The sequence below is a fragment of the Erythrolamprus reginae genome, chromosome 2, assembly GCF_031021105.1.
Source record: "Erythrolamprus reginae isolate rEryReg1 chromosome 2, rEryReg1.hap1, whole genome shotgun sequence".
Lineage (NCBI taxonomy): Eukaryota > Metazoa > Chordata > Lepidosauria > Squamata > Dipsadidae > Erythrolamprus > Erythrolamprus reginae.
Genome location: NC_091951.1, coordinates 297,029,804 through 297,040,583, shown reverse-complemented (window position 1 = coordinate 297,040,583; position 10,780 = coordinate 297,029,804).

The window sequence follows — 10,780 nt, the reverse complement described above, 5'->3', positions numbered from 1 at the left end:
ATTTGGTTATGTGTGTAATTAAGCTCTAATTTAACTTTACTGTACAGTGTTCCCTCGATTTTCGCGGGTTCGAACTTCGCGAATAGCCTATACCACGGTTTTTCAAAAAATATTAATTAAAAAATACTTTGTGGTTTTTTTCCTATACCATGGTTTTTCCTGCCCGATGACGTCATACGTCATCGGCAAACTAATAATTTTTGCAAATAAATAACAAAAAAATTATTATTGTTAATAAATATCAGGATCACTCTCTTATTCAATGGTGAGTACCAGTAATAATGGTGAGTAAATGGTTGTTAAGGGAATGGGAAATGGTAATTTAGGGGTTTAAAGTGTTAAGGGAAGGCTTGTGATACTGTCCATAGCCAAAAATGGTGTATTTACTTCCGCATCTCTACTTTGCGGAAATTCGACTTTCGCGGGTGGTCTCAGAACGCATCCCCCGCAAAAATCGAGGGAACACTGTATTACTATACTCAAAGAGGTCGGGTTTGGGGAGGTTCATTATTCAAATTTTTAAATCATTCTGAAAATAGAAGTATTTTAAAGGAACTTGGTATTGAAAATTTTTATACAATAAGATATAAAGCATCATCCTTGATTCTGAGGACACCTTTAGTGCAGGGTGATCATTACATCTTGGGCCCTCCCTGGAATTTCTCCCCCCTCCCAGGTTCTTTCTCCACTGTCCCATTTCTTGTGACCAAATATCTGTGCGTGGCGTTCAGCCGGCGAGTGCTGCAGCGGATGCATGAAGACCTGAGGAGCCGGGATTAAGTATTTGTGCATCCTACTGGACTCTTTACCTTTGGTATGTCCCATCCTGGACTCTTCCTTAAATGTGTCAGAAAAGGGTGTAAGTTCTTACCTGATCTGCCCTTTTTTGAGGATTGAAGGAAGAGTCCAGATCTACCGTTAGGTCTGGTTTTGGCCAGCTCTCGGGAGGATTTGGTGTTTCATGTTTCTGCAGACTTCTCAGGATTTGTCTGGCCACAGTTTGTGGGTTCTGCAGGGAGCTTGCACCATTAGCTTCGGACTTGTTGTCACCTGGGGATGATGTCATCAGGGAGGTGGAACCTTAGAAAATTCAACCCAATTCATAGAGTTAACCCATCCTCGACTCTTCCTTCGATCCTTGGAAAAAAGGCCTAACATGTAAGAACCAACGCCCCTTCTAGTTTGTTAGGCTATGACGGTGACAATGGATAAATACATTTTCAGATTTGCAAATTTTGATTAATGTAACTTCACAATAAATTAGTTAATCTGGGTGTGCTTTCTATTTGGACTACCATGCAAGGCTGACAGTATCCTTAGTGCCCACCTCTGAACCTGCTTCAATTCCATTTGTGTTCCATTCATTTTAAATGATCAAAACTCTACACCATACTCAAAGCGTGCTCAGACCAATAAGAAACAAAGTACTATGAGATTTAGGAGATACACTACTTTATTTAATGAAGCATAAAATTATTTTTTTCTTTTTTGCAACTAGTAATCAACTACAGTTCTAAGTCCTTTTTCAAAAATATTGCTGCCAAACCAAATATTTCCCACTCTAGGTAATATTTCATTTATATAAAATCATTTTGTCTCTGTTAAATTTAATTATCTAAACTACCAATGTAATTGTACAATTTATTTCTGATGTCTAATGGATTAGAGATGCTATGCAAATAAGTAAACCTCTCTAAATACTGACAAGGGCCAGAAAAAGGTAATCCCTCAGTATTGCTATCCATCCTGAAGTTCTGACCTTCCTTCAAAGATTTATTTGTTTGTTTATCAAAACATGTACAAAATATTATTATTATTATTATTATTATTATTATTATTATTATTATTATTATTATTAATTGGATTTGTATGCCGCCCCTCTCCGCAGACTCGGGGCGGCTAACAACAATGAATTTTAAAAAACAGCATGTAACAATCCAATTAATAAAACAACTAAAAACCCTTATAGTAAAACCAAACATACATACAAACATACCATGCATAACTTGTAATGGCCTAGGGGGAAAGAATATCTTAACTCCCCCATGCTTGGCAATAAAGGTGGGTCTTGAGTAATTTGCGAAAGACAAGGAGGGTGGGGGCCGTTCTAATCTCTGGGGGGAGTTGATTCCAGAGGGCTGGGGCCGCCACAGAGAAGGCTCTTCCCCTGGGGCCCGCCAAACGACATTGTTTGGTCGACGGGAGCCGGAGAAGGCCAACTCTGTGGGACCTTATCAGCCGCTGGAATTCGTGCAGTAGAAGGCGGTTCCGGATGTATTCTGGCCCAATGCAAGAATAGCAAGTATTGTATGAACATAAACAAAAGCAAGGCAGTTCGAGATAAATTTGGACAATAGAACAGTAAAGACAGGGAGGGTAGGCACAATGGTGTGCTTATGTACGCCCCTTAAAGACCTCTGAGGAATGGGGTGAGATTGACAGTAGTCTTTTTGTATTGGAAATTATGTATTATTTTTTTACTTTATGTTGCAGGGGGGGGGAAATTAAAAAATCATGATGACAGTAAACAGTCTAGGGTTAAAATTTTGGGAGGTTTGGCGAAGAAACCAGAGTCAGGTAGTGCATTCCAGCCACTGATCACTAACCTGCATGGGCAGGTGTCAGCCTTCTTCTTACTTCTCATACTGATTGTCATGGTGACTCTCTTGTGGTTCTTGTGTGAGTCACTGCAATACATCAAACAAGGAAAGTGGGGGCTTATAAGAGCCATTTCAGCCAGGTTTCTGTCAGAACAATATTTCTTTTACCCAGGAAGGTGTAGCACATTATGTAGCCAGATACTATAATACTGTGATTGCATCAGCCTTTTTATTCAATTTGAACTTAGTCTTCTAGTGTGTTAAGGAAGTCATATAGTCATAGTATGGTCATGGTCATGAAATATTCATAAAAATTCTCCTGAATAGGATAATTCAGAAACTCAAACGATATCTTAATATCTATCTGGCCGCTAGCCTGGGATGCAAAAGCTCAGGTTCACAAATGTTCCAAATGGATTAATATATGTATAAAACAAACTTCTGACACAGAGAATAAATTTACCTCACTGGCCTATCCCACTAGAATTCCAACCATTTTAGTTGCTTTCAACTTAAACATTTCCCTAGAAATATTTATACAATGACAATATAGTATGTATTTACTTGCATTAGGTGCTACAAGCTTAATTCTTATAGCAGCTTTAAGCAGGAGAAGTATGATAAGGACTTGTCCGGTAGGGTGCTTCTAATAGGAACTCCCATTCTTAAAGACAGTTCCTATGCACCCTAAAAGATCTGAACAGAACAGCAGGGTTAAAGACAATTCCTATGCATCATAGACAGCTCCTATGCAGGTTAACATTCAGCTTATCAAGAAAGTCCACTTTGGTAGTAGAGCACCAGCCTGCCCAAACAGCATCAGGGAAGGAAGGTGTTTGTTTGTTTGTTTGTTTGTTTGTTTGTTTGTTTGTTTGTTTGTTTATTATTAGATTTGTATGCCGCCCCTCTCCGAAGACTCGGCGTGGCTAACAACAATAAAAAAGACAATGTGAACATATCTAATATTAAAAATAATCTTAAAAACCCCAATTTAAAGAACCAATCATACATACAAGCATACCATGTATAAATTCTATAAGCCTAGGGAGAAGGGAAAATTTCAATTCCCCCATGCCTGACGACAGAGGTGGGTTTTAAGGAGCTTGCGAAAGGCAAGGAGGGTGATTGCAACTCTGATATCTGGGGGGAGCTGAATTAAAACACTGATAAAAACAATCCTGTTTGCTAAAAGGGCTAATTTTTCCTTTAAACTGAATTAATAGTGCTCAATTAGCTCACCTTGCATCTGTTTGGCAAACAATTCTGAAATTATATGCAGCAATTACGTAATCTGCTTAAGTGTTGCTTTGCTACTGTTCTTGAACATAAAGCTGCTAGAGACTAAGGTTTTGATTTGCATGTACAGTACTAGAAATATTTACAACCAGTTAAGTATTTTATTATCCCAAACTGATATGTCTCTGGGACTTTTAATAATGCTTATTTGATCTCCCTCCAGAGATCAGAACTGCCCCCACCCTCCTTGTCTTTTGTAAATTGCTGAAGACCCACCTATATCACCAGGCATGGGGGAATTGAGATACCTCCCCCAGGCTTATATAGTTTTATATATGGTATGCTTGTGTTGTATGGTTTTAATGACGGGTTTTCTTTAGATGTTTTTTAAATATTAGATTTGTTATATTGTTATTATTGTTGTTGTGAGCCGCTCCGAGTCTGCGGAGAGGGGCGGCATACAAATCTAATTATTATTATTATTATTATTATTATTATTATTATTATTATTACTATTACTATTACTATTACTATTACTATTACTATTATTATCATCTCCACACCGCACTTGTCCTTGTGTGTCTATTTTGTATCCGGTATTACAGCCACAAAAAGAAACCCACTTTTTAAATTGGATGTTAAGGTTATTTTCCTGTATCTTTATTATTAATACCTTATTAATATTAATAGGCAATGATACATCAAAGGAATAGGGGAATAAGCCTGCAAATGCCATAAACCCAGTTAAGAAGGGTTGTGATGGCCTGAATATCAATCATAAGATTTTAATAAAGAAGTAAATAAAGAAGTCGGCAGCCATGCAGAAAATTATTATTATTATTATTATCATCATCATCATCATCATCTCCACACCGCACTTGTCCTTGTGTGTCTATTTTGTGTGTTTATGTGCATGTATACATAGGCCTTAAAATTAGTCTTAACTCTTAAGAAAGGACAAGTCAATGCAGTTTTCTTAGCAACATTTTCTTTTGCATTCTTCCCAGAACTAAGAGGGAGTGACTGGACTAACGTCACCCAGCTGGCTTTGTGGCAAAGGCGCGACAAGAATTTGCAATCTCAGGCATCTCACCTGGTATTTTTATGTACCACATCAAAACAGCTCTCATTTCCCTTAAAACTAAGAACTACTGGGGATTATACAGTTTTTATTCCTAAATAAAGTCTCTGGGTATCATTCTTTTTTATGGAACAAATAATTGTAGTAGTTGTTATGTGTTGGCTAACATTAACAGATAAATGAAAACTTTTTTTAAAAAAAAACACCTCTTACACTAGATTTAACACAGAAACAAAGGAAAAATCATCACCCACTAAAAATACAAGGAGGGTAAGAAAGGAAATAGAACTATGCCTTTACATAGTGCAGGGCCACTTAGATGATGTCATCTGTCTACTAAGGCTGCTGAGAGCTTTCCAAACCCTGCCATACTAAAAGATTGCTCACTGGTGATACATTTTTTAACAAGACTGTTCTAAATGATGTCATGAAAAATAATGATTCAGACTTGGTTAAGATGAAATGATTCACCCATTTTCTATATTGATAGTTGTGTCCAGTGAAGGATTACCAAAAAATTTACTACCACACTGTGGGCGTGGCTTATGCAGGACACCCTGCATTTTCTTTCAACATCTTTTAGTGCAAATTGGGTGCTCTGGGGTGGAGCTCCATTTTCGCTACCCCACTGCGTTCCCCACCATCCGGGCAGTTGCCCACCCCTGATTGTGTCCATCAAAAATGTGACAGGCTGGCTTCTACATATGTACAGTATTTTATATGGATTATTATAATTAGGTCTCCCCAGATCATATTTTGTCACAACTTTAACTATTAAACAGCTAGTATAGCAGCTGTTAAGCTACTAAACTATTATTAAAAGGCTTGATGCATTGTGGCACTCCAAAAATGAAAGTATAATTAATGCCCAATCAATATCATATAATAAATAATATTTTATCCTAAAGATATACAAAAATAATAAACACTAAAAATTTATGAGAAAAGTAGTAAACAATTTTATGCTGTTAGAGCTGAAATTTCCCTAGAAATTTGGTGGAGTTTTTAAAAGTGTTTTCTTTTTCTTTTTTTAGAAAATTTTATTAAATATATACATATTAAAACAAGACAATGAGTGGTTTCATCATGTGTTTACATATTCTCTTGCATTATGCCTGATACAGAGACAGTACAGTGCATATTTTACCTTTATATTTTATGTTTGGTATGTATGTGTTGTTTGGTTTAAATATGATAGGGTTTTATATGCTTCTTTTTTAATATTAGATTTGTTTCACTATAATATTGTTTTTTATTATTGTTGTGAGCCGCCCCGAGTCTTCGGAGAGAGATGGCGTACAAATCTAATAAATAATAATAATAATAATAATAATAATAATAATAATAATAATAATAATAATAATTCAGTAAGAAGCAGTTAATAATCTATGAAAATTTAGCACATTTTTTGATTCAGTGAGGGGGCTATGTTTCAACACCTTCAACCATTAGCCAAGAAGAGAAGAAATTGTGAGGTTGGGCTAGAAATATATGTCAGAGATAAGATCTGGGATTTTACCCAAGTAAGTGCATCTCCTAATGCCCAGAGTGATTTATTTTGATTCTTTTTTAAAATTTCATATCATTTAGGATTCAACCCTTGGTACTGGCCTTGTTAGGAACCAGCCCGCACAGCTGGAGGTGAGTGCCAAGGAAGCAAGCAAAACTAAAGCCATTCTCCCACCCTGGTCCATGGAAAATTTGTCTTCCACAAAACTGATTCCTGGTGCCAAAAGAGTTGGGGACCAGTGCCATGTAGTAAACTTATGTGTAGTCTTACCTTTAGTCACATTACTAAAATAAATGGAAAGATTGGTAAAAATTACAGTAATATCAGGTGAGATCAGGGGTGGGCTACTGCCCGAACGGAGGGGGGCGCAGTGGGGTAGTCAAAATAGAGCTCCACCCCAGAGCACCTGTTGTGGTTAGCTCTGACCCAGCTCTTGCCCCAAGGAATGTGGAGGTGGATGTGGGGGAGACATCCACATGCTGCAGGCCTGTTTTCCTCCCAGTAGAATCTGCCAATGAAGTCTCCTCAGACCAAGGAAGCGTGAGTGACAGGGAAGAGGGGAGTTTGGCAGACAGCCCAGGAGGAGATCAGTCATCTGTATCATCCCTGGATTCTGAACAAGAATTAATGACACATCCACGCATGTGTAGAGTGATGCATAGGAGACAACAACTGAAGGATTATTACAAGAGAAAATGAGGTCACCTGTGGTTGGGTAGGGCTGCTGTAATTAGTGCTACAGATAAAAGTGCAGCCTGGTGTTTTAGCCTCATGGCAGTTTATCTGATTCATTGTTTCATCAAGATCGTGGTTTTTACTCTTCAGGATTGTATGTGTGGACTCTCTGGACTTTAGAATTGGACTCAATTTCTCAGTTATTGGGTGAGCAATTGGACTGCATTTAACTTGTGCCTTGTGTGTACCAGAAAATCCCTTTGACATTTAAAAAGGGAGCTGTTTCTGTTTTTCTGTTTATAAAATATTTTGGGTTTTCCTTTTATCGTGTGGTGTGTGTCTTCCTGGACTAATTACCCTGTAAATACGGGCGGTTGAGACACGCCGGCAGAACAGCACCCAATTTGACCTGAACGATGTTGAAAGACAATGTAGGGCGTCCTGCATAAGCCACGCCCACAGTGTGATAGTAAAAATTTTGGTAGCCGTTCACTGGGTGGGATAAGTAGCGGGTTACTACTGGTACAGTAAAGGACGGTGCACTGGTAGCGATCACTGTGCTGTGTGCACAGCTTCACTTATCTTGTGTGTGTGCATGTGTGCACACGTATCAGCGTGCTTTCACTTCTGTGCATGCACAGGAAGCAAATTTGTGAAGGGATGTGCGCGGAAGATTTCGGTGAAATCTCATGCACGTTTCCTCGCGAATTTTGCTTCCTGCGCATGTGCAGGAGTAAAACCATGCTGGGATGCACACCTGCGCACACAAGCTAACCGAAGCTGCACACACAGCGCACCGGTAATGGCAGTAATAGGAACCTGCCACTGGGTGGGAGCTTATATACATTGCCCTTGAACAGTGTTTCCCAACCTTGGCAACTTGAAGATATCTGGACTTCAACTCCCAGAATTCCCCAGCCAGCATCCGCTGGCTGGGGAATTCTGGGAGTTGAAGTCCAGATATCAAGTTGCCAAGGTTGGGAAACACTGCCCTATAAGAATATATATCCTATTATTTCTTTGGGAATGCCAAAATGACCGACCAGTTTTGGATATATTCACATTAGAAATGTGCAGACTGTAATAATTTAGAAAAGGAATGTTCCAAAGAACTCTGGAATATTTCATTTGCTTCAGACTTCTCCTGTAAGTCCCTACCGGAACCTGAAGATCACCAAAGGAGAATCTCTTTTAGGTCCCTTCCCCAAAGGAGGGTGAGAACCACCTGACAACTGCCAATTTAACATGGTATTTCATGCTTTTATTCAGTCTATCTTTTAAGTATATTTTATTATAAGCCCTCAAGACAGATGAGGGCTAATTTTTTTAACAGCATAAATACATACATTCAAGCACACCCCAAATGGAAATAATTCAAGTGAATCATTGTTGCCAAGTGTAAGAATCAAACAAATAATCTTGAAAAAACTATGCAACGATATTAGCAAAATGTCATTTATTATAGGAATAGTAGAAAGAAAGTCACTGGCTCTGCCTTAGCTCTTTCTATATAAGAAGAAGAAAATGAATATCCTGTTAGGCACTCAAGATTCGTGCACTCAAGATTCGTTTACTATTACCTAAATAAAACAGTTAAAAATAGTGAAATCTTTTTTCTGACCCACCCTACCTTAAAGAGCTCACACCAACAAAATCGTATGGGTGTGTCCATGAAGTCATCAGAAGTCATTGAGCTGAATTTAGTGGAGATTTTATTTTCCTAGAACTGCTAAATAGGGCTGCAACAATTACCATTAGATGATAGCAAGGTGGTATTAGCTTCATTTCCAGTAGTGGGCTCCTACTGGTACTGCTAATTGCACCCAGCTCCATGGCTCTGGCGCACGAATGCGGGATCGAGCACAATTTTGCTTCCCGCACCTGTGCAAGAAACAAAACCTAGCACAGAGATTATCGTGCATGCACATTTCAGTGAGGTTTTTTGCTTCCCCCGCATGCGCAGAAACAAAAAACCCCACACTGAAACGCATGCGCCCGTGCCAGATTTTGCTTCCCACACTGGTGTGGGAAGCAAAACTGCGCTCGATCCCACATTCGTGCGCCAGAACCGTGGAGCTGCACAGACTAGCCATACCGGCAGGGCCTTGCCACCATTTGCAGCTCTTTCTCACACATTCCTGCTTGTGTATATTTTTGTTATCCATGGTGTTGTGGTTAGCTCTGGCCCAGCTCCTGCACCAAGGACTGTGGATGTGGGGGAGACATCCACATGCTACAGGCCTGTTTTTCCCCGGTGGAATCTGATGATGAAGGCTCCTCTGACCAAGAAGACATGAGTGACAGGGAGGAGGAGAGTGTGGCAGACAGCTCAGAAGGAGATCAATTATCTAGCTCCTCCTTGGATTTGGAACAAGAGTTAATGATACAGCCACGCATGCGGAGAGCGATGCATAGGCAACAACAACTGAGAGATTATTATCAAAGAAAATGAGGCCACCTGTGGTTAGGTGGGGCTGTGGTAATTAGTGAGGTTGCTATAAATAGCACCCTGTGGGTTTGGCCATTGTGGAGGATTATCTGATCCTTGTGTTTCGTGCCTGCTTTTCTGACTTTGATCTTTGTGTGCTGATTTTCCCCCGTTTTGAAACTAAACCAGGGCAAAGTGTGTTTCACTTTGTGAAAGAAGAAGGACTGTGAATTGCCTCACAGCTGCAAGCTAAGTATCACAGAACTGATAAGGGACTTGTACAAATTACCAGTTTGTTTGGAGACGAATGCTCTTTGCTATACCAAAAGAGGGCTTGGTTTAAGTGAATTTTCATTATAAAGAACATTGTTTTGAATTTTCAAACGTGTGTGTGTCTGAAATTGTATCTGTGCATTTTTGGGAGGATTCTACCAGAGAGCTCGACAGAACACCATGGTTTATAAACCTAATGATGCTGAATGAGTAGCTTTCTACTTACTAGAACAGTGATGGCAAACCTTTTAGATATCAAGTGCCCAAACTGAGTGCGCGTGCATGCCCAAATAGAAAAGTGTGCATATGCATGTGTGCGTGCAAATGTGTTCGTGTGCAGACATGCATATGCATGCGCAGCAGAGAGCCAAAGACCAGCTGACCAGCAGAAAGTCAAGCATCCCAACACCGGCAACATGGCAAGAGGTAAGATCTTTTTCTTTCGTGAGCTTCTGTTTTGTTGTTTGCAGGGAAACAGAAGCTCACGAAAGAAATGTCACAGAAATCTGACCTGGAGTGATGGCATGCATGCCATCAGAGAGAGCTCTGCATGCCACCTCTGGCACATGTGCCATAGGTTTGCCATCACAGAACTATTTTTTGCACTTCTTTCATTTGGACGTATAGAATAGAAAAGAAGATTGTCGTATTCAAGTATCCTGTCCCAGGTACGGCCCACAAAGAACGCAGCACTCACCAATTCGGTCCAAACCTTTGTTTTTATTAAATTAAAGACTACTAATGAGCTTTCTTAGTAGTCATCAAACAAAAATACAGTTTAAATCAATCTTCGCTGAACACTGGCTGTTAATTCAAATTTCATTAACAGCCAGCACAAGACCATGAAATAATAAATCAAGTCAGAGCAAACAGTCTTGGAGATATCAGAAAGCTTACAATGGTTGGCAAAATGCCCAGAAGCTGGGGTGGGTTCCACTTACCTTCACTGCCACTTCATATCATGATGTTTTGCATGC